We start from the raw sequence: 23,908 nt of genomic DNA, 5'->3' as shown, positions 1-23,908 counted from the left end.
CCATTTGGTGGACTTCTCTACTCACCATGGACATTGTCGTTGCTGCAACAGAATATATGTTGAGGCTTCAAAGCCATATTGCAGGAGTTAATTTAGGTGCCGTAGTGCTGGGTTTGCCATCATTTTGTGGCACCACATGGCACTTCTTGTGTCTTGCCACTTGATGTACCAGAGAGCCAGGGAAAAGGGAACACAGAATGACTGCTAGACTGTCCTCTGCCACGTTGGGTTTTTATATTTGATTGTTTGGTGGGGATTTCTTTATGGAGTCTCCTGTTTTAGAAATTTCCTTCCACCTGTACTACAGCTTTCTGGAAGAAAATTCATAGATTTACCCAGTTAACATATTAAAGGAGACATTGTTCACATCAGCAGGGCCTGCCTTCTGTGACGTGGAGTTCCATTTCTCCGTGACAGGGCACAACCCAGGCTTGGGGAATTACTGAGTATGATGTGAGAACTTGGCTACTTGCACTTAAATTTCTCTGAGCTTTGGTTTTCTAAGTAAAATGATGGGAATAGCAATCTCAGAGATCTATTGGAAGGGTAAAAAAGCTTTAAAGGATGAAGTTACGTTCCCGTGCCTGAATATGGTATAAAATGTTTTGGATGGCTAGAACACGTGGACATCTGTATATATTTTGGTTTTTGTCCTGGCCCCAACACAGTTACAAACCTCCTGTTTCTTTCTGCATAACCACCTTTCCAAATACCTAACAAACAAACTGTCTTTCTTTCTGTCTTTTTTGTTCTTCCTACTTAGCATAAAAGGAAAAATATTTACAATTTTATTTTCCAGAGATGATAATCACTATGCTAACATTTTTTGGATTATATCTTTCCAGATGGATTTTTCTTTTCTGTATTCTTTTTCTCTGTCTCTCAGCCTCTGCTTTTAAAGTGGTTTAAAAATACGCAATTTCAGTTTTTAATGATTTTGCTAGGGCGAAAAATTGGCAGCTACGTAGGAAAGTTGCTGAAGCGGAGGCAGGAATCAAAGATATATCCTTCTCTGATATAAAAAGTTATCCATTTCTTGATGTGTAAGGCATATTGCAGCCACTATAATTTCATTTTTTTCCACCCTTTTTTTATGTGAACCAGTTTGACTATATTTATTTATTTTTTATGTAGCCAGATTGCTGGCCAGTTTTCCTGCTGTGGCAAATAGATGACTTATTTTACACAGGTCTTTGTAAATAAGAATCACTGGAGGGAGGAAGGGGTGTCGAACAGGCCCTTCCAGCAGGGATACAAGATGATGGACCGCATTCACATCAGCAGTCAGTTAACAGAAAAGAACAAGGAATGTAGAATTCCATTATGTCTCCCGCTCATTTATTTTGAGGAAGTGTTTCATTCCATTGAACAGAGTACAGTTCTCACTATTGTGACAGCAAAAGCAATACCTCCTTTTAGGCTAAAGGTCCATTTAAGGAATACCAGTTAAAAATTGAACATTTTATTGGAGAGAAGCATCAATGTGCTTTTTCTTGCTAGTAGTATTGCTGTGATTCTATTAAATGCAAAATATTTATTTCATGTAGTCAAAAAAATGGAGAATTTTTGACTTGAATATATTTCCGATTCTGGAAAACCTCTGTGGAAAACCCAGACAGAAAGAGTAAAGGTAGAGCTGCAGACTCACTGTGTAAAACTGATGATAGAAGCTTGTTGACACTCTTTCCCAGCTGACAGTCACGGCAGAATATGCTAGACAATATTGGAAGAAGAGTTAAAATGGAATCCTTTGAATTGCAAAAGGGAAAGAAGCAGTCTGTAAGGCATGTGTATGACTAATGTCGTTTCATTTGGGCTCCTTGTCCAGAAGATAGGGCCAAAGTTAAATGACCTTCAGTGATAGTATTCTGTCTTTTATGATATGTTCACAGTAGAGCATCTGAAAAAGATTGTTGAGAGGAAGAAAATAGAATTGAGAAGCCAATAAGATATGTGCATAACATCTTCTTTAAGGCTGGCAGTACACACACGTCAATGAAATGAGGAAGGAAGAACCAAGTGTCAAATGTCTTAGTTGTCTTCTTGTCACCAAGAGATAGGAGCAAAATACATTATTTTCATGCAGTTGTGGAAAGAAAGGAACACACAGACACACAGACACACACACAGACACACAGACACACACACAGACACACACACACACAGACACACACAGACACACACACACAGACACACACACACACAGACACACACACAGACACACACAGACACACACACAGACACACAGACACACACACAGACACACACAGACACACACACACACAGACACACACAGACACACACAGACACACAGACACACACACAGACACACACACACAGACACACACACACACACAGACACACACAGACACACACACACAGACAGACACACACAGACACAGACACACACACAGACACACACAGACACACACAGACACAGACACAGACACAGACACACAGACACAGACACACACACAGACACACACACACACACACACACACACACACACACACACACACACACACACACACGGTCCCCTTTCCCCCTGCAGGCTGGACGTACGTGAGGAGTGCTCAGTGCTAGTCTGTTGCTATGCTAGTCAGTTCTGCACGATTATTCCCACAGTCCTCGTCCTAAAGTATACAGACTTGCTTGTTCAGGTCTAGAATTGATTGCGATCACATACAAATGTAGTCAAAGTTCTGGAGCCTGGTGTATGAGATCCACAATACTCAACCCTGCTAACCTCTCAAGAGGCACCTTTACCTGTCACTCCACAGTCTATACGTTAAACCTCTGTTCCCTAGATACCTTGGGCCTCTTAACAAATACACACGTCCGTGTCCATTATTTTCCCATCTGGAATCATCTGGAGCAAGTGTCCCCAAACTTTTTACACAGGGGGCCAGTTCACTGACCACCAATGAAAGAGGTGCCCCTTCCTGAAGTGCGGCGGGGGGCCGGATAAGTGGCCTCAGGGGGCCGCAGTCTGGGGACGCCTGATCTAGAGCCTTTCTTTGGTGATTCAGTTGTTCTTTCTGCTGCCCCTCCTCAGTGTAACCCTTTAGAACCTTCATCACAGAAATAGTTACTCTGTTCTTTCAGCATCTGTGGTTCTGTGGCTCCCCCCACCCCCCGCCCCATCATAGAATACAATGTGTATTTATAGTCCTCTCCAAGAACTCATATTGCCTCATGGGGATTGTATCTCAGCATCTAGAATACTGCCTGGCACAAAATAGGTAATTGCTAAATGTTTCTAAATGTAAATGATTGTCCAAGTGTAAGTAAGGATAGGAGAGATTCATAAATATTCTTCAAAGATTTGCATGTTTAAAGAGAGTAATATAATGCTCAGTAGATGGAAAATAACAATATGAGACTGATAGATACCTGCAAATTATGAAATGTTCTCAATGTGTATTTAAAAGAGAGAATGCCAAAACAGTTCACTGGAGAAAAGCATAATCTTTTCAATAAATAGTGCTGGGAAAACTGGATAGCCCCATGCACAGAGAATGAAGTTGAACTCCAGTCTCACATCATATGCAAAAATTAACTCAAAATGGCTTATAAACATAAGTCTAGGAACTAAAACGAGAAAACTTGAGGTATAAAATTTATGACCTTGGATTAGGTAATGGATTCTTATATGTGACACCAAAAGCATGAGCAACAAGAGAAAAATTTAGCTTTGTACAAATCAACAATTTGTAGTTAGCTTTGTACAAATTTAGCTTTGTACAAATCAACAATTTTCGTGCCTCAAAAGACACCATTAAAAAATGGAAAGAGGCCGGGCACCGTGGCTCACGCCTGTCATCCCAGTGCTTTGGGAGGCTGAGGCATGTGGATCATTTGAGGTCTGAAGTTCAAGACCAGCCTGACCAACATGACAAAACCCCGCCTCTACTTAAAATTCAAAAAAAGAAATTAGCCGGTTGTGGTGGCACACGCTTGTAGTCCCAGCTACTCAGGAGGCTGAGGCAGGGAAATTGCTTGAATCCAGGAGGCGGAGGTTGAAGTGAGCCAAGAACACACCACTGCACTCTAGCTTGGGTGACAGAGCGAAACTCTGTCTCAAAAAACAAACAAACAAAGTGGAAAGAAAATTCACAAAATGGGAGAAATACGTACAAGTAATATATTTTAGAAAGGACTTGAATTTAGAACATATAAAAAAAAAAAAAACCCGTATAACTTGGCTGGGTGCAGTGGCTCACGCCTGTAATCCCAGCACTTTGGGAGGCTGAGAAGGGTGGATCACTTGAGATCGGGAGTTTGAGACCAGCCTGGCAAACACAGAGAAAGCCCGTCTTTACTAAAAGTACTAAATTAGCTGGGCGTGATGGCGGGTGCCTGTAATCCCAGCTACTCGGGAGGCTGAAGCATGAGAATTGCTTGCACCCGAGAGGTGGGTGTGCTGTGAGCTGAGATAGTGCCGTTGCACTCCAGCCTGGGCAACAAGAGCGAAACTCCATCTCAAAAAACAAACAAACAAGAAATCTGCCAACTCAAGAATAAGAAACCCAGTTTAAAAATGGACAAAGGGGCCGGGCACGATGGCTCAAGCCTGTAATCCCAGCACTTTGGGAGGCTGAGGCAGGCGGATCACAAGGTCAGGAGTTTGAGACCAGCCTGGCCAGAATGGTGAAACCCTATCTCTACTAAAAATACAAAAATTAGCCAGGTGTGTGCCTATAGTCCCAGTGACTTGGGAGGCTGAGGCAGAAGAATCACTTGAACCTGGGAGGTGAAGGTTGTGGTATGCCGAGATTGCATCACTGCACTCCAGCTTGGGCAACAGAGCGAGACTCCGTCTCAAAAAAAAGGGGCAGGGTGCAAACATTTCTCCAAAGAAGATACGCGGATGGCCAATTAGAACATGAAAAGATGCTCAGTTATCATTAGCCGTCAGAGAAATGCAAATCAAAACCACACTGAGATACCTTACTGCTAGGATTTCTGTAGTCCAAAAGATAGTAACAAGTATTGGCAAGGCTGTAGGAAAAGTGGAATACGCTGTATGTGTTCATGTAAAATAGTGTATCTGCTTTGGAAAACAGTCTGGCAGTTCCTCAGATGGTTGACTAGAGAGTTACACGTGACCCAACAATTGCACTTCTAGGTATATACCTGAGAAATGAAAATATACGATCACACAGACACTTGTACAGGAATGTTCATAGGAGCATTATTCATAATAGCCCCAAAGTGGAGACCACGCAAATGGCCATCAACTTATCAATAGGTAATTATAACTCTTTCAAATAATGGACTATTTATTCAGCCATAATGAGAAATAAAAGACTGATATATGCTAAAATAGAGATAAACCTTGAAAACAATATGCTAAGTGAAAGAAGCCAGACGTAAAAGCCACATGTTGTGTCATTCCAGTTACATAAAACGCTGCAATAGGCGAATTCATAGAGACTGAAATCAATTAGTGGCTGCCAGGGGCTGGGGAAGGAGAATGGGGTGTGCTGTTTCTTTGGGGAGACGAAAATATATAGGAAGTAGATAGTGGTCATGGTTACTTAACTGTGACACTAAAACCTGCTAAATTGGACACTAACAGGATGGATTGTATGTTATGTAAACTAAATGTCAATAAAGGAAGTAGGAAATAAAGGGTGAGAGGAAGACAGTGACTGTCCCAGTACTGAATCGGGAGACAATAGGGCGGCTGGGAAAATGGCCCCTCTTTGGAGTTGTCGGGATGATGATGATGGTAAGTACTGTGAATGTTGTGCACTGTGCTAAATGCTTTATTGTTATGGCTAGTTTTCATGGTCCCGTCTTTATGTATGAGGCTGCTGAGGCCTGGGTTAGAACCAGGATTGTGGCTCACGCATTGCTGATCACACGGACCTCTTTCCCGCTATGATACAACTTCAGAGTCCCCGGGCGAGCTTTGCGCTGATGGTTGGATTGCCTCTGGGAGTGTGAGTGTGGGTGTTTGTTGTGCCTACCTAGACGTCTTCATTTCTAAAACACCAGCTATTTGTGCATGTATGGTCTTTATTTGTTTATTTATTTATTTTTTGAGATGGAGTCTCGCTCTGTCGCCAAGGCTGGAGTGCAGCGGTGTGATCTCGACTCACCGCAACCTCCGCCTCCTAGGTTTGAGCGATTCTCCTGCCTCAGCCTCCCGAGGAGCTGGGATTATAGGCACCTGCCATCACACTTGGCTAATGTTTGTATTTTCAGTAGAGAAGGAGTTTCATCATGTTGGCCAGGCTGGTCTTGAGCTCTTGACTTCAAGTGATCCACCTGCCTTGGCTTCCCAAAGTGCTGGGAGTATAGGTGTGAGCCACCATGCCTTTCTGGTATGGTCTTTAATTGTAAGAAAATTGAAGAGGGAGGCAAATAAAGATTTTACAGTAACAACTCTAATCTGAGTGAAAAGAGAATTCTCGATTATAGCAGATTTGTTGTATAATTAAATAGCTGAAAGTCCTTTAAAGATAAATTAATAAAATTGGTCAAATCTGACAAAATACAAACGTCAGTAATCAGATAATAAACTCCTGAAGTTTAACAGACAGCTGTGGAGGTGCAATCACGGCACCAGCTTTGTTTTCTTAGGTTGAGGAGGGCTGAATTGGTGGACCTCACAGCTGCTGTGGACTCGGGACAGAAACAGTGGAATCCTGTCATTTCAGCTCGGTGGTTTCTCTGATATCGTAGGCTGGGGGATGTGTGTGTGTTGTGTCTTATTTTTTAGTGGGATGAGAGGTGGAAGGGTCTTTTCAACTAGAGAGAAAATATAGACCTGTTTTTAAACTATGAGAAAGCGGATTTAGGTAAACAGGAATTTAATGTTATCACACTCATGATCATCACCATTATGTGAAAGCATTTGTGAGCGTGATTAGAGTTGAAACTGAAAGAGAACATGGACGTTACTTGGAGAGGCCTTCCTTCAAATTCCACCTTGGCTACTTTCTATGTAACGTTTGTAAGTGATTTCACCACCCATGTGAATGCCTGCCTGATGTGGTAGAGGGAAGAATCAGGAGAGAAGTTACGTGAGTTGTGGCATTCAGTAAGTGGTAGCTGTGGCAGTGAAGAAGACTGTTAGAACAATGCCAGTGGAAGTTTGGCAGAGCGTTCCTTCCTAAATCCATACTGAAATCACATGATGTGAAGCAAAATTTTCCTTTCATTGCATACCGGCTGTGGTTCTCTCTCTGTTTTCTAACCTCACCATTAACTTTCTGAATAATTTATGTGTAAAAATGTGTTAAGCAGATGCTTTGAGTTTTATTTTCCATGCTTCCGTAGTAATTGATGATACATTTTTCAAACGTTATAGGGAAAACTTCATATTGACCCAAAGATTTAAAAAGCATATGAAAAGAAAAACTGAAACATCCAAGTTAATGTTCTATCATTTGGGAAGCCACTCTTCTTTTTCCAGATTAACTGTTGTAACCCCAAAACTCAGTAGTCAAAATAAATATTTTTGTTGTGAGCGCAAAAACAACAAAAATACCTCATTGGATTGTTTTCGGGATTAATTAATGGGTCAGTACCTGTTGAAATTACGTATATTTCATTTCAGGGAAAGACATGAAATGTATTGAATAATATATTTAGATTTTGGTTTGGTTGGTTATTTGCCAATGATGACTGTTTGAAGAGTTGGCCAGAAATCAGAAGCCCCTCAAGAAATAGTGGGGCCTGTCAGGTGGAAGCCATACAATGCTTTTTCCCCCGTTTTACTCAGCCATGCCAATTGACCTATAAACCCTAGCCTCAACTGCTTGCCTTTGGTAACTTCAGCTGGGGGCTAACCACCATTTTGGGCTGCGCACGGTGGCTCACGCCTGTAATCCCAGCACTTTGGGAGGCTGAGGCAGGCGGATCTTGAGAGCAGGAATTCGAGACCAGTCTGGCCAACATTGTGAAACCCTGTCTTTACTAAAAATACAAAAAATTAGCTGGGCGTGGTGGTGTGCACCTATATTCCCAGGTACTTAAGAGACTGAGGTAGGTGAATCACCTGAACCCAGGAGGCGAAGGTTGCAGTGAGCTGAGATGACACCTTTGCACTCCAATCCGGGCGACAGTGGGAGACTCCATCCCCAAAAAACACAAAAAAACGCTACTTCGTTTCACCTTCAGTGTTGTGAAAATGATCAACAGAAAGGCACGCAGGGCATTGCCCTGTGACCTGATAAACTGAGATTCATACCCATTTGGTGGCCAGTAATGAGAACTGGATTCTCTTTCAACACTTCTGGTCCTTCAGAGGAACTGAGTTTTCTGGAGGAAGTGCAGGGATTGTTCCACATTGTGCAGAATGTGTGCATGGGGGTTTGTGTTGTGTTCTGTGGAAAAGAGCATGGTACTGACTTATTTCATATCCGTCATCAATGGATCTGAAACAATTTTACTTTTTATCGTGTGGCTTATTTTGTCCAAGAAGCAATTACAGGCAGGGTTGGCAAGGATAAGTTAAAGAAATGGACCAAGGACATCCCTTCCCCTCAGAGTACTGTGCAAATTTCCTCTTTCTGAGCCTTCTCCCTGTTCTGCATTTTCTCTTTGATTTCTTTCCTTTGTTTCTGTGATCCTGGCATTGTGACATAGTAGAATACGGGATTAGTGGGAGGAAATGAGGGCCCAAGCGAGGCTCTACATCCAACTCTCTGTGTGATTTTAGGAATATTAAGTGATTTATTTGGGTGTATCACTTGTTTACTTGATCATTGTCTGTCTTCCTTTTAGCATTTAAGTCCACAAAGGCAGGGACTTTGTGTGTCCTGTTCAGTCCTGTTCATCACTTGATCTCTAGTTCCTTGAAAGGTACTCAGCACATAATGGGCATTTATCAAGGTACCCAGCACATAATGGGCATTTATCAAAATTTGGCTCTCTGGCTGGAGTTGTTTTTATTTTGAAGAGGACGCAGGAAGAGGAAAGTGTTTGAGGATTTCTGGGGTTCTTTTTCTTTTTCTTTTCTTTCTTTCTTTCCTTTTTTTTTTTTTTTTTTTTTGACATGGAGTTTCCCTCTGTCGTACAGGCTGGCATTCAATGGCGCAATCTTGACTCACCTCAACCTTGGCCTCCTGGCTTCAGTCAATTCTCTTGCCTCAGTCTCCCGAGTAGCTGGGATTACAGGCATGTACCACCTTGCCTGGCTAATTCTGTATTTTTAGTAGAGAGGCGGTTTCTCCGTGTTGGTCAGGTTGGTCTTGAACTCCTGACCTCAGGCGATCTGCCCACCTCGGCCTCCCAAAGTGCTGGGATTACAGCCGGGCTCTGGGGTTCTTTTCTAATCTAAAATTGATGATTCTCCTCTACTGTTCATATTATTCCTTAACAGGGGATCAAATGAGACTATAAGTAAATTTCCAGAAGCAGTCATTACCAAAGCAGTGCGGAACATTCATTGATATTTAGCATTTTATTGACTAGAATGCTAGTTTCACCTCTATACAAAAATAATAGTTGATTTTCATAGTAGGATTGACACAGTGTCACATCCAGAAATGACTTCTGAATCGTTAGTGTTAAATTTGCCCTTTATATTACCTTTTATTTGATTGTACAATTATAATCTATCTAAATTAGCCATATTTGTCACATGTAATAACTTTTTAAAGAAAAACACCTTTTTCTGACACGTTGGGTAGCAAAACTTTACCAAGGTTAGGTGAATTTTATGTTTCTACACACTCTTTGAAACCCATTAGGTTCACAAAATTGGAATATATATGGTTATTTTAATCTGTGATAGGTGTTACCTAAGTATCTTCAGAATGGGTTCTTAATTCTTTATTGTACCAGAGAACCCACTGGCACCCTGGGGAAGCCTTTCTTAAAGTAAAATATAAAATTCATAGGTACAAAGGAGACCAATTTTTTCAAAACTGGTCAGATATATTTTTTTAAAAGGTGATACATAATTTTTGTGCTGTTCTATTAGCACATTAATAACATCCAGCATCAGATCTAATAACTATAATTTTGAAGTTGTGATGATTATAAAGATTAGTATTTCTAACATTGTAATGTGATATGGAAATGTCGCATTTTGTCTGTAAGAAGTCAGAGGTACTGCTAAATACTACTATGATTTGCTGCCAACATTTATAAATCAGGGAAATACAAAATTTCAGTTGGATGTTAGTGAATAAAAAAGATGTAATTTCTATCTGAAATCATGGTCCCCTGAATTCTGTTCATCATATTTCGGGGGGGATAAGGCTCTGTGTATCTGGTTAAGGCTCTGGCCCCTATTGGTGAGTAATAGCATGTTTGAAATGTAGACCCATAGCTCTGTTACTGGGTAAGGCCCACCTAAATTGATTTCCTGATACCTCATGTCTAATCTCATAATCTGAGTGGGATAGTACAGTAGTAGAAAGAGCATAGGTTTCAGAGTATTCCAAACGTGGGCTCCACCCTGAACAGCTACAGGTTGAGTAACCATGGAAAATATTCTACCTTCAGACTCTGCTTTTGTTTCTGGGAAGGTATAACTGTATCCTTCCCTGTGGAGATTGTCTGGGCTGTCTCACAGGTGTGAAAGTCTTGAACGGTAACATGTTCTGTTTCCATGTATGGAATTATTTTACGATGATGAATATGCCAGTTGCCTGTTGGGTTAGCTCTGGAAGACCCTGGTCTGTGTATTGGCATCCCTGGAATAATCTGCCTGTGTTTCCGTGGACCTGAGTGTGCCTGAGAAGCCAGACTGACAAGACGTGACTGGGCACCTTCTGTGATGGGTAGTGGACAGGCACCGCAGATGCCCACTGTTGATGGCTTCATTCACATCTCAGAAGCAGCCAACTGGGCGCAAATAAAGCCATCAAATGTCTATTCACTGTTCGTCACCTAACAGAAAGCCTGTCCCTTAAAATAGCATTTCTGTTTAATCTGAAATAATAATTTGATCCATTTTAGTATCGATTGAAACTCTGTGGATGGAAATTTTTTCACTTGTTGTGTTCTTATGTGCCACACATTTGTTTGGAGGATTAGATTTGCATTTTGACTTTTGAATATGGTTCTTTTTGGTATTTAGGTCAGTAGTACACAATAAAGTGTGAAAGAAGTGGAGTGGCATTTCCAGGGAGAGTACCTGGGTATGAATCTTGTCACCCATTTAGCTGACCTTAGGTTAATTTACTTAATCATAGCTGAAAATTCCTCAGCTTGAATATAGCACTGTGATGCTGCTTATGTTAGACCTTCTGAGTTTTATACAAGGTGAATTCTATGCCAAGTGTTTTATAAACTATTAAGGGATTTACGCACATTGCGGGAAGTGCTACTGTCACTTTGATTCTTACATCAAGTTAATCAATTTGCTGTTTTGCTTTCAGCATCAGTGGCCCGTGCTGTGGTTTTTGGACCCCTGCTTTGAGACGAGGCCTCTTGGTTCTCAGCAGTATCTGGAGAAGCTTAGCTCTCTAACCGGGGAGGGACCTCTTTACCCATGGGGTTCTCTATTTGGGGACAGCTCTGGGCTGTGGTAAAATGGAGCTGTAGCTAGCTAACTGAGGGCCCATCCTGAGGTCTCCAGTTCATAAGCTATGTCTCTTAACCTTGCTGAACTTCCTTCTTAATTTGGAAAGTCTTAATAAACAATTTAATTGGCCCTTCAACTATAGTATTACGTAATTCACTGACGTAGTTGGATCACAGAGGTACCAAGAAGGTTTGTGTTTGTTTGCATTGTCCGGTCCAACCCTCAGGGGTTACCGCCATTGGACAGCAGCACCTGGGAAGCGCCAGGTGTGTCTGGTAAAATACTCATCGTTGACCTTATTTATATACGCTTTAGCTGTGCTGCTTTGCCAGGTGAAAGACTCACAAATAAGTATGAGCAGAAGCTTGGCTTTTTTCCTGAGTGTATATAAGAGTGTTGGCATGTACAAAGCCAGTGGAAGGCTTGCCATTTTTGAGAGTGTCTCCTTATACTGATCACCTCTAAAATAAGCCCGTGACTAAGATTTATGCCCGGAAATGCTGAAGACAAGCGTCAGTACCTTCAGTATCTTCAGCTGTGATTCTCCTGAACAGCACCACTTAATTTGTTATCCGGAGCTAACCCTTCTCCCCTCAGTCTGTACCTTCGCTGTTACCTGCAGTTAGTGTGTGGGTTAAAAATTAGGCACCAACAGGGCAGGCGGTGTGTCCCTTAGTCCCAGCTACTCGGGAGGTTGCCACCAGCGGATCGCTTGAGCCCAGGAATACTGGGCTGTATTACAGTATGATGACAGAGTGGCCACAGTAAGTTCGACATTAATGTGGTGACCTCTGGAGAGCTGGGGACCACCAGGTTGCCTAAGGACAGGTGAATTGGCCCAGGTCAGAAATGGAGCATGTCCAAACTCCCATGCTGATGAGTAGTAGGAGCATACCTATGAATAGCCACCACACACCAGCCTGGCAACACAGCGAGACCCTGCCTCTTAAAAAAAAACACAAAAATTAAGTACCAATGGGATGGGAAATTTAAGATTTCTAGACATAAATGAGAGTGCTCATAAAAAGTCTGGGGACTGTTTGTTCATTCATGAATTAACTGATTAGCTAAAACCTACATTTTGATCACCTATAAAACAGATACAGTGAGGTGTTTAGACTTAATCACTGGCAAGAACTGTCTGAGACAGGCAACTGGAATTTTCAAGTAACTTTTTCCTCTTCCTGATTCAGAAGAGAATATGTGTTATCAAAGTGTAAGTACTCTGCAGGATAATCTTTTTTGCTGTTATTTTAAGGGCTTTTAGAAACTCAGAAACATCACCGATCATTTATTTCTCCTTTTGAATACAACAATAATCATGTTCTGTGGCAAAAGGAGCCGGTCCTGAACTTCGAGTGATAATGAACGTTTGGAAAGATCGAATATTATTTTATCACTGTTAGCCATTTACAGATGTAAAGAGAAATGAGCTTAGAAAATAGTTTGATGTTTTCAGCAACACTTTTAATCTTTAAATTTGAAAACAGAAAAGTAAGTCTGAAGATGAGGGTAATATATTCAATTCTTCCACTGTTTTTAATTTTTTTTTTTTTTTTTTTTTTTTTTTAATTTGAGACAGGGTCTTGCTCTGTCTCCCAGGCTAGAGTGTAGTGGCATGACCTCCCTTGCACAAGTGATCCTTTCACATCATCCTCCCAGGTAGCTGGGACAACAGGCACACGCCAGCACACCCAGCAAATTTTTATATTTTTTATAGAGATACGGTTCCACCACGTTGCCCAGGCTGGTCTTAAATGACTGGGTTCAAGCAATCACCCGCCTTGGCTGCCTGAAGTACGGAAAATAAGTCATGAACTGTCACAGGCCAGCCCTCTTTGACCATTTTTAGGTCAAGTAGATCTTGATCTATAAAATAAAATGTTTGACCAGTTGCTCCTGGAACCTTCCTTTATCTTAATTTTTCTTTCTTCTGATGGTGCTTGCATGATGGTGGTAAGAGTTGGCAGCATAAGGGAGATTGATGGAGGCAGGTAAGAGTCCTTAGGTTTCACATCTCTACCCTACTTGAAGAACAAGCTTGCCTTTCCTCTTTTATATTATCTACCATATTAGAAAATGCAGAGGAAGGAGGTAGTGCAGATTGGGAAAGTGGGTTCTGATGTTTTTGTACTCCTGGTTGCTGAGTAAAATAAAACTGCTCAGCCGCCTATGGATTTTAAGTACATAGTACTTATACTGGAGATGTAAGAGCTTTCTGTATAAATGCTTATAGTAAAACCACACTTACTTAAAATAAGAAGATCAGGAATGATAGATAGAAAATTAACTGGATTCAGATTTCGGAGATTTTAGAATAGGATATCAGCTATTTACCAGAGTTATGGAGAAAAGTTTTAATAATAACATGCCAGTATTCTTGGCAGGTACCAAATCTAGCAGATACACCTAATTCTTTTAGTTTGGCTTGCTTTCTTATTCATTTACTCATTTAACCAACATTTGCGGAAAGCCTTCTCTGTGCCCAGTTGCTTCTGAGGGTCTTGCCGTTGGGTGGGAGAGACAGATTGGTAGTCCAAGCTATAGGCTAGAGGTGCTGAGGGGAGAGGTGAGCACCAGCCTGGTTGGGAGAATCCTGACTCTGCCTACCCATCTGCTGAGTCCGTGCAGTTTGTTTTATACTGACCAACCTTTTTCTTCCCTTTGTTCATTGTTCGCATGCTCACTTTCATCTGAGACATCCTCTCTGCCTGGACTGGCCTGGGATCCCACTTCAAACGTGTTGGCAGCAGTGAGAAATTCAGCTTGAGCCTGACTTTTGCAAATTCATTTGATCCCAGTTTTCTGTGTCCAGGCCACTTAGCCAGTGTTTTTTGCCATCCCAGCAAACTGGCTGTCAGCAGCACATCACGCTACATACATTTGTGGGTTCATAAGTGTCCATGTGCAGAGTCTGCCTATTTCCTGGATCATCCTGCGCCATCTGGGGCAGCCTTTTAAATTTTTTTCTTCTGCCTCCTGCCTTTTAAGCTTCCCTTTTGATTCTTGTAGCTTGTAGCTCAGCAAGAGTAGAAGGAAAGAGTTTCAGGAACTGAGGAATTTATTAAAATTCCTTTGAGGCATTTCAGTTTGGTAAGAGGAGCTACCTTTTCTGTCAGCTAAGAACAAATTTAAAAAAAAACTCAAAAAAAATGTTTTTAGGAGCTCCATTTTCATTCTTATACACAAAATTGATTCTCCTTTGCCCAGTTCTGTGTCTTTGAGTCTATTCCTTCCATTTCCCTAAGCATCATTCTTCTTATTTAAAATGATCACTGTAACTGTATGCGCCTCATAGGATTGTTGGGAGGATTTAGTGAGGTGGTAACATTGATAGTAGTAATTGATGAGTAAGATTTTGCTATATTGGCTCTTTGTTGCGCTGCTGCGGCGGCAGCCATGAGTATACCCAGGCTTCAGAAGACGCTCGCCTCTAGTGTCCTCCTCTGTGGCAAGAAGAAGGTCTGGTTGGACCCGAATGAGACGCCAATGCTAAGTCGCATCAGCAGATCCGGAAGCTGATCAAAGATGGGCTGATCATCCGCAAGCCTGTGGCTGTCCATTCCCGGGCTCGCTGCCGGGGAAACACCTTGGCCCACTGGAAGGGCAGGCACGTGGCCATAGGTAAGCGCAAGGGTACAGCCAGTGCCCAAATGCCAGAAATCAGGTGGGTGAGGAGAATGAGGATTCTGTAGCCGGCTGCTCAGAAGGTACCAGGAATCTAAGAAAATTGATGGCCACATGTATCACAGCCTGTACCTGAAGGTGAAGGGGAATGTGTTCAAAAACAAGCAGATCCTCATGGAACACATCCACAAGCTGAATGCTGACCAGGCTGAGGCCCTCAGGTCTAAGACCAAGGAAGCTGGCAAGCGCCGTGAAGAGAGGAGGAGATCATCAAGACCGTCCAAGGAGGAAGAGACCAAGACATAAAAGCTCCCCCTTTGTCTATACATACTGGCGTCCGTGATTATGTAGATCAGCCATTAAAATAAAACGAGCCTTTATCTGCTTGCCTCAAAGAAAAAAAGATTTTGCTATATTATGTATCGGATACTGTTCTAGAAACTTTACCTGACTCCTTTCTGGTAGAGGGTATTAAAACGTAGCAGTATTCAATAAGTATTAATTGTGTCTTGAATTCTTTTCACCTCGCTTAATCACTCAGGTATCCTGTTTCTCAACAGTTGATTGTTTACATATTTACTTCTCAATGTATAGCTTCCATATAATTTTCTACATAATGAAAACTTTGATGTACACCCCAGTATGAAAAACCTTGGTTCTGCAGCATACCAGTCGCACAACTGAATCCTGCTGTGCCTTGGTTTTCTTCATGTCAAGCAGGGATGCTGATATCTAGTTCTCAAGTGTTAGCGAAGTTGAATGAGATGGCCCATGTCCAGAAGCTGACAGACCACAGGCACTGCCTGGTATCCTCTTCCATCTCCCATCCGGTGCTGCTCCTGTGAACTCTCCATCTTACTGTTATCCCCAGGCAATTGCATTTTGTTTCAGTGGTTCTCTTGGTCATATTTATAGAACACTAGTGCAAGACACGTGCTCTCTCCGTTGCACATTTTGTGCCTTACTCTCTAGCCACTTATGCTTGTTTCTAGGTCACAGGATAGCAAGAACACTAGGCAGGCACGTAGAAGATTTTCCATAAACATGTACTAAGCCAGATAAAACACACATGATAAAAGAATCACCCTGGCTTCTATTCGCCATCAGGCCAGATTTCTTCACTAGCCTGAGTAAGATGGCTTGGTGTTTGTTCACAGAGGCTAAATGCTTCACTTTTTAAAAAAGAGTTTTTGTTTGCTTGTTTTTAAATTAGACAAGGCTTGTAGAACTTAAGGTCCAAGAAAGTGCTGGATTGAGCTTTGTGTTCTGAAGGGTATATTAGTAGGGCTGCCATAACAGAGTACCACAGACTGGGTAGTTTACACAAGAGAGATTTATTTTCTTACAGTTCTAGAGGATGGAAATCCAAGATCAAGGTATCAGCAGGATTAGCTGGCTTCTTCTAAGGCTTCTCTCCTTGGCTTGTAGATGGACATTGAATTTGTCTGATTTCAAGCTGCTGATAAAGATGTTCACAAGACTGGGAAATTTACATAAGAAAGAGGTTTCATTAGACTTGCAGTGCCACATGGCTGGGGAAGCCTCACGATCCTGGCAGAAGGCAAGGAAGAGCAAGTCACATCTTACATGGATGACAGCAGGCAAAAAAAAAAAAAAAAAAAAAAAGGAACTTGTGCAAGGAGACTCCTGTTTTTCAAAACCATCAGATCATCAGATCCCATGAGACGTATTCACTATTACGAGAACAGCATGGGAAAGACCTCCTCCCATGATTTAGTTACTTCTCACTGTGTTCCTCCCACAACATGTGGGAATTCAAGATGAGATTTGGGTGGGGACACAGCCAAACCATATCATTATGTCCCTGGACCCTCCCAGACCTCCCTAATGTCCTCACATTACAAAACCAATCATGCCTTCCTGACAGTCCCCCAAAGTCTTAACTCATTTCAGCATTAACTCGGAAGTCCAGAGTCTCATCTGAGACAAGTCCCTTCCACCTGTCTGCCAATGAGCCTACAAAATTAAAAGCAAGTTAGTTACTTTCTAGATACAATAGGGGTACAGGCATTGGGTAACTATAGCCATTCAAAATAGGAGAAATTGTCCCAAACAAAGGGGCTGTTGGCCCCATGCAAGTCCAAAATCCAGTGGGGCAGTCAAATCTTAAAGCTCCAAAATGATCTCCTTCGACTCCATGTCTCACATCCAGGTCACACTGATGCAAGAAGTGGGTTCCCATAGTTTTGGGCAGCTCTGCCTCTGTGGCTTTGCAGGGTACAGTCTCCTTCCTGGTTGCTTTCATGGGCTGGTGTTGAGTGTTTGCAGCTTTTCCAGCCATGTGGTGCAAGCTGTTGGCGGATCTACCATTCTGCTGTCTGGAGGATGGCAGCCCTCTTCTCACAGCTCTATGAGGCAGTGCCCCAGTAGGGACTCTGTGTGGGGGCTCCTACTTCACATTTCCCTCCCATGCTGCTCTAGCAGAGGTTTTTAATGAGACCCCCATCCCTGCAGCAAACTTCTGCCTGGACATCCAGGTATTTCCATACAGGTATTTCTCTGAAATCTAGGTGGGGGTTCCTGAACTTCAATTGTTGACCTCTGTGTACTCACAGGCTCAACACCACATGGAGGCTACCATAGCTTGGGACTTGCACCCTCTGAAGCCACAGCCCGAGCTGTATCTTGGCCCCTTTCAGTCATGACTTAAGTGTCTGGGATGCAGGGTGCCAAGTCCCTAGACTGCACTCAGCACAGGAACCCTGGGCCTGGCCCAAGAAACCATTTTATCCTCTGAGGCCTCCAGGCCTGTGATGGGAGGGGCTGCCGTGAAAACCTCTGATATGCCCTGGAGACATTTTCCCCATTGTCTTGGGGATTAATATTCAGTTTCTTGTTATTTATGCAATTTTATGCAGGAGGCTTGAATTTCTCCAAAGAAAATGGGATTTTCTTTTCTATCACATTGCAAGGCTGCAAATTTTCCAAACTTTTATGCTTTGTTTCCCTTATAAAACTTAATCCTTTAACAACACGCAGGTCATCTCTTGAATGCTCTGCTGTTTAGAGATTTCTTCCACCAGATACCCTAAGTCATCTCTTTCAGGTGCAAAGTTCCACAGATCTCTAGGGCAGGGACAAAATGCCGCCAGTCCCTTTTATAAAACTTAACGGAAACCACCTTTGCTCCAGTTCCCAATAAGTTCCTCATCTCTGTCTAAGACCATCTCGGCCTGGGCCTTACTGTTCACAACAGTATCAGCATTTTGATCAAAGCCATTCAAGTCTCTAGGGAGTTCCAGACTTCCCCACATTTTCCTGCCTTCTTCTGAGCCCCGCAAATTGTTCCAACCTTTGCCTGTTACTGAGTTCTAAAGTTGCTTCTACGTTTTCAGGTATCTTTTCAGCAACGCCCCACTCTTCTGGTGCCAATTTACTGTATTAGTCTGTTTTCATGCTGCTAAAAATGACATACCCAAGACTGGGAAATTCACAAAGGAAAGGGGTTTTATTGGACTTACAGTTCCATGTGGCTGAGGAAGCCTCTCAATCATTGGGGAAGGCAAGGAGGAGCAAGTCAAGTGTTAACATGGATGGCAGCAGGCACAGAAACGAGACGTTGTACAGGGAGACTCCTGTTTTTAAAACTACAGATCTTGTGAGACTTACGCACTTTCATGAGAACAGCATGGGAAAGACGAACCCTCATGATTCAGTTACCTCCCGCCTGGTCCCTCTGACGTGTGGGAAGTCAAGGTGGGGTTTGCATGGGGACACAGTCAAACCATCTCAGCCATCTTCCTTTGGTTTCTTTACATGGTGCTCCATTTGCGCATGTCTGTGTCATAAATCCTCTCATATAGATACTCTTGGATTAGAGTCTACTTATATGACCTCATTTTACCATAATTACCTACTTAAAAGGCTGTCTCCAAATACAGTCAGATTCTGAAGTTGTGAGCATCAGAATGTCAACATAGGAATTGGGGACACCTAAGTCAGCCCATGATAGGAGGCAGTCTGAGAACCCAGCATAATGATCATTTCCAGGGTTCTGTGCTTCCCTGGAAAAGATCATACATGAGTCATAGAGCTGGAAAAAATTTAAATAAAGAATACTTACTCTGATTTCTGAAACACCCTACTTCTGCTTTCTGTAACAGCACTTACTAGGACTTAGTCTAACTTTTCTCTTTATATTCTTAGGCTGTGGGGATGTGTCTTACCGTTGGGCACTTAAATTTTTTCTTATCTTTGAATATCCAGTCCTTAGCACATAGTATGTGTCAGGAAATAATGGTTCAATTGAATACAGGTGATTTGTCTGCCCCTGGACATTGTCACAATTTCCTGTCCCCTAAAAGGAAATGAATTTGTCCTTTTCCATAGTCTACGAAGACTGAAGGCATATTTTTTTGCCTCAGGTGTTTTGGACTGAATTCTGTCTGATGTCTAAATTTGACTACAGTAATATATTTATTTATGAACCATCTTTATTAAAGAATGCTACTGCCACCATTTCCTTAGTTACCAGTTATTTTGGGCATTGTTACTGCTCCTCAGAGTTTCTTATTTTAGGGGGAGCTTAGGCATTATTGCTTTAGATGTAGATCAAAACCGAATTGGATAACTAAATATATTGTGATTTATGTCATAGAAAAATGGTGAAAATATTCAACACATATTTTTTATATTTCTACTATTTTAGAATTAATATTTCACTTTTTTTTTTTTTTTTTTTTTTGAGATGGTGACTTGCTCTGTCATCCAGGCTACAGTGCAGTGGCGCGATCTCGGCTCACTGCAGCCTCTGCCTCCCAGGCTCACGCAATTCCTCTGCCTCAGCCTCCCGAGTAGCTGAGATTCCAGGTGCACACCATCACACCCAGCTAATTTTGTTTATATTTTTAGTAGAGATGGGGTTTCACCATGTCGGCCAGACAGGTCTCAGGCAATCCACCCGCCTCAGCCTCCCAAAGTGCTGGGATTACAGGTGTGAGCCATGGTAGCTGGCCAATATTTCACTTTTGAAAAACAAATCTTTTTAAAGATAAGACAGGTTTGGGTTTCTTAAGAACAGGTTTCTAAAAGGGTTTCATTATACATGCACATGTAAATAAAAACCTTTTACAAATCCCACAGAATAATGAAACTGTCAAGCAATTTTTATATGTGCAGGCGATTTGTGGCTTCAAAAAGCTACTTCAAAAAAAAAACTTCAGAAAGTTAGTCATCTTTGATTAACTTTTTAAAAAAATCATTTTGTTAATAGGTCCAAAATTATATGATAAAAATAAATTCTTTTCATTATAAATATTTTTGTTTAAAAGTCCAAAAAGTTCCCCTTAAGTTCCTCTTAATAGTGAGATTCCCTTTCTTGTTCTAGGTGATCACTTGTCCAAGTTACTGGGTGACTATTGGAAGATTTACACTGAATTAAAGAATAAAGATTGTAAACCTCTAGAAAACAAGTACTTCTTTTTTTTTTTTTTTTTGGAGACAGAGTCTTGCTCTGTTGCCAGGCACCAGGCTGGAGTGCAGTGACGGGATCTCGGCTCACTGCAACCTCCGTCTCCTGGGTTCAAGCAGTTCTCCTGCCTCAGCCTCCCGAGTAGCTGGGACTGCAGGCGCGTGCCACACCCAGCTAATTTTTGTATTTTTAGTAGAGATGGGTTTCACCATGTTGGCCAGGATGGTCTCGATCTCTTGACCTCGTGATCTGCCCGACTTGGCCTCCCAAAGTGCTGGGATTACAGGCGTGAGCCACCGCACCTGGCCAAAAACAAATACTTCTAATGAAGGTTCCATGAAAGAGAAACATCCAGAATATGCCTTTCTTTTTTCTTAATAGCTAGTAGAGGATAATGCATGTTTGTGTCAGATGGTAGGAAAAATTCACGACATGTTTATACTAACATTGTACAACATGTGCCACCAAACAGCATACAGTTCTACATTTTAGACAAAATAGATGAAGCTTTGATTATAATTATCAATACATGCATGAAAATTTCCAATGTCATGGTTTAAGTACCTGCTTCACATACGCTTGTAAATTAGCTTCTGTGCATTCATAAATGGGGTTAGTGTGATTAGCTTGCCAAGGCCCAGAAGAGATTAGATCTATTAAAGATCACGTGAAAAGCTTTGTCCTAGGCATCTGAGTAGGAATCTTGATTTTAAATAGGTAATACTGTCTTATTAATGAACTGTTAACACAGTAGAAACATTTGTTCTGATTTATTAATGAATGTGAAGATTTTTGTGTGTCTTTTTGTTTGAGACAGAGTCTCACACTGTTACCCAGGCTGTAGTGCAGTGATGCAATCTCGGCTCACTGCCATCTCTGCTTCCTGGGTTCAGGCAATTCTCCTGCCTCAGCCTCCTGAGTAGCTGGGACTACTGGCGTGTGCCACCATGCCCAGCTAATTTGTTCATATTTTTAGTAGAGGTGGGGTTTCACCATGTTGGCCTGGATGGTCTTGATCTCCTGACCTCGTGATCCACCAGCCTCAGCCTCCCAAAATGCTGGAATTACAGACATGAGCCACTGCGCCTAGCCAAGATTTTTTTTTTTTTTAACGTAAGGATTAATGGCTGTTAATTCAAACAAAACCTGTTTTGTACACTAACGTATAACATAAACATTGGTAGACTTGCCAATCTGGCTTAAGCACTACTTCTAAAACATGAAGCTAAGTATAGTTTTTTTGTTGTTGTTAGGATGTTTTAAACATGATAAAGTCATTTTAGTTTGACCTATAATCAACCTTCTGAGGTATAATGAGAAATCCATTTCAGTATAGAAGGTCAGTTTTGTGGGGTACTTAGATTTAAAAACAAAAACAAAAACAAAAACAAAAAAAACAACTTCCTGTCAGAGTGTGTGCCTGATTGTCTCACGCATTTGATTAGATCAGCTGGCATGGCTCCTTGGTGGCCTGGCTCTGGCTGCCAAGTTCACTCTGTGTCGCCTTCCTTGCAGTGCACTGACCCAGAGACTCTCTCTCTGCCGTCCAAGCCCTGCCAGTTCTTTGAGGTCCCTGAACCCTTTCCTGATTCTCCCATCTCGTGTTCTCATTCTCTATAACCTACAGCTTTACCTTTTGATCATGGTATCTGTTGTGTTAGTTATTTCTTTCATTGTGTCTCACCAACATTGTTGGCTCTTAGGAGCTGGTAGCATGATGCTGGCCACAGAGGCAGTAAATATTGGCATTGTGCTGCCTTCGTTGCTTTTCTCGGATGAATTTTAAAACATTCAGAGAAGCTGGGCATGGCGGCGCATGCCTGTAGTCCCAGCTATGCTGGAGGCTGAGGCAGGAAGATGACTTGAGGCCAGTTCAAGGATGTAGCACCTGCTGGATCCCACCTGTGCATAGCCACTGCGCTTCCACCTGGGCAACACAACACAATCCCATCTCTAAAAGAAATAATAAAAGGAACAAATAACTGGAAAAAGAATGGGTAGAGTTTTGATTGGCTTGCTTTACTCATAACAGGTTGCTTTTCTAAGCATCTTCTTTCCCAGCATTCATCATCAGGACATCTGGGGAGCAAAGGTATCCATACTGATGTAGGGTTACTCAAGTTTTTCTTTCGTCAGAATCTCTCATTTCATCCATGTCCTCAGTCGCAAATTTAATAATCTTTTAGGGCACATTTACGGCTTCTTGACGTTAATGCCTCCTTTGTTTCCTGTGGCCCTGATGATGATGATGGAACTATGCATATGAAAGTGGGAATGGAGGCCGGGCGCGGTGGCTCAAGCCTGTAGTCCCAGCATTTTGGGAGGCCAAGGCAGGCAGATCACGAGGTCAAGAGATCGAGACCATCCTGGCCAACATGGTGAAGCCCCGTCTCTACTAAAAATACAAAAATTAGCTAGGCACGGTGGCGTGTGCCTGTAGTCCCAGCTACTTGGGAGGCTGAGGCAGGAGAATTGCTTGAACCCAGGAGGCGGAGGTTGTGGTGAGCCGAGATCGCGCCACTGCACTCCAGCCTGGCATTGGAGTGAGACTCCATCTTAAAAAAAAAATTAAAAAAAAAAAAAAAAAAAAAAAAAAAAAGGCCGGGCGCAGTGGCTCAAGCCTGTAATCCCAGCACTTTGGGAGGCCGAGGTGGGTGGATCACGAGATCAAGAGATCGAGACCATCCTGGTCAACATGGTGAAACCCCGTCTGTACTAAAAATACAAAAAATTAGCTGGGCATGGTGGCGCGTGCCTGTAATCCCAGCTACTCAGGAGGCTGAGGCAGGAGAATTGCCTGAACCCAGGAGGTGGAGGTTGCGGTGAGCCGAGATCGTGCCACTGCACTCCAGCCTGGGTAACAAGAGCGAAACTCCGTCTCAAAAAAAAAAAGTGGGAATGGGGCAGAACGTTGTCAGGTGTATCTAGAAGCCCAGCCCTGGAAAAGTACTCATGTGGCACAGAAAGCATCTTTCTGGAAAACCCCTGAACTGATAGTTAAGCTCAGAAGTCACTCCTAAAGTCAGTTTAAGCACACAGTAAATTCACTTGTGATGGATGAAGCCAGTGAAAATTTTAAGACAAAACCAAGATTTATTACCAAATACTGGTCTCTCCCAAAAGTTAACATGGAATCAGAATCAGGTGTGGATGAATACTTTGTTTTTGTAGGTTTTCATAGTCACATGGTATTCCTTCTAGAACTCATTTCACTAGTAGAACTAGAGAACCAGAATATAACGTGCATTTGTGTTTTTCTATGGTGGAAGAGAAAAGTAAAATTAAAGTGGAAGTTACTAATTCTCTCGATATTCATCGGCGGCTAATGTGTACTGCGTTCTTTTCCTTTTGTGTTTTT

General features: G+C 42.2%; 1 protein-coding gene and 1 pseudogene across 4 annotated transcripts in view; both read left to right on the top strand.

Annotated features, from left to right (window-relative positions):
- FNDC3B (fibronectin type III domain containing 3B) overlaps positions 1 to 23,908 on the top strand; it is a 371,941-nt gene that overhangs the window by 202,191 nt on the left and 145,842 nt on the right. The gene's annotated exons all lie outside the window — the stretch shown is intronic.
- On the top strand, positions 2 to 23,907 carry LOC141585567 (large ribosomal subunit protein eL19-like; annotated as a pseudogene).

The sequence above is a fragment of the Saimiri boliviensis genome, chromosome 9 (genome assembly GCF_048565385.1).
Source record: "Saimiri boliviensis isolate mSaiBol1 chromosome 9, mSaiBol1.pri, whole genome shotgun sequence".
NCBI lineage: Eukaryota > Metazoa > Chordata > Mammalia > Primates > Cebidae > Saimiri > Saimiri boliviensis.
Note: the sequence above shows the minus strand (reverse complement) of the source record. Positions and strands in the feature narration are given on the sequence as shown.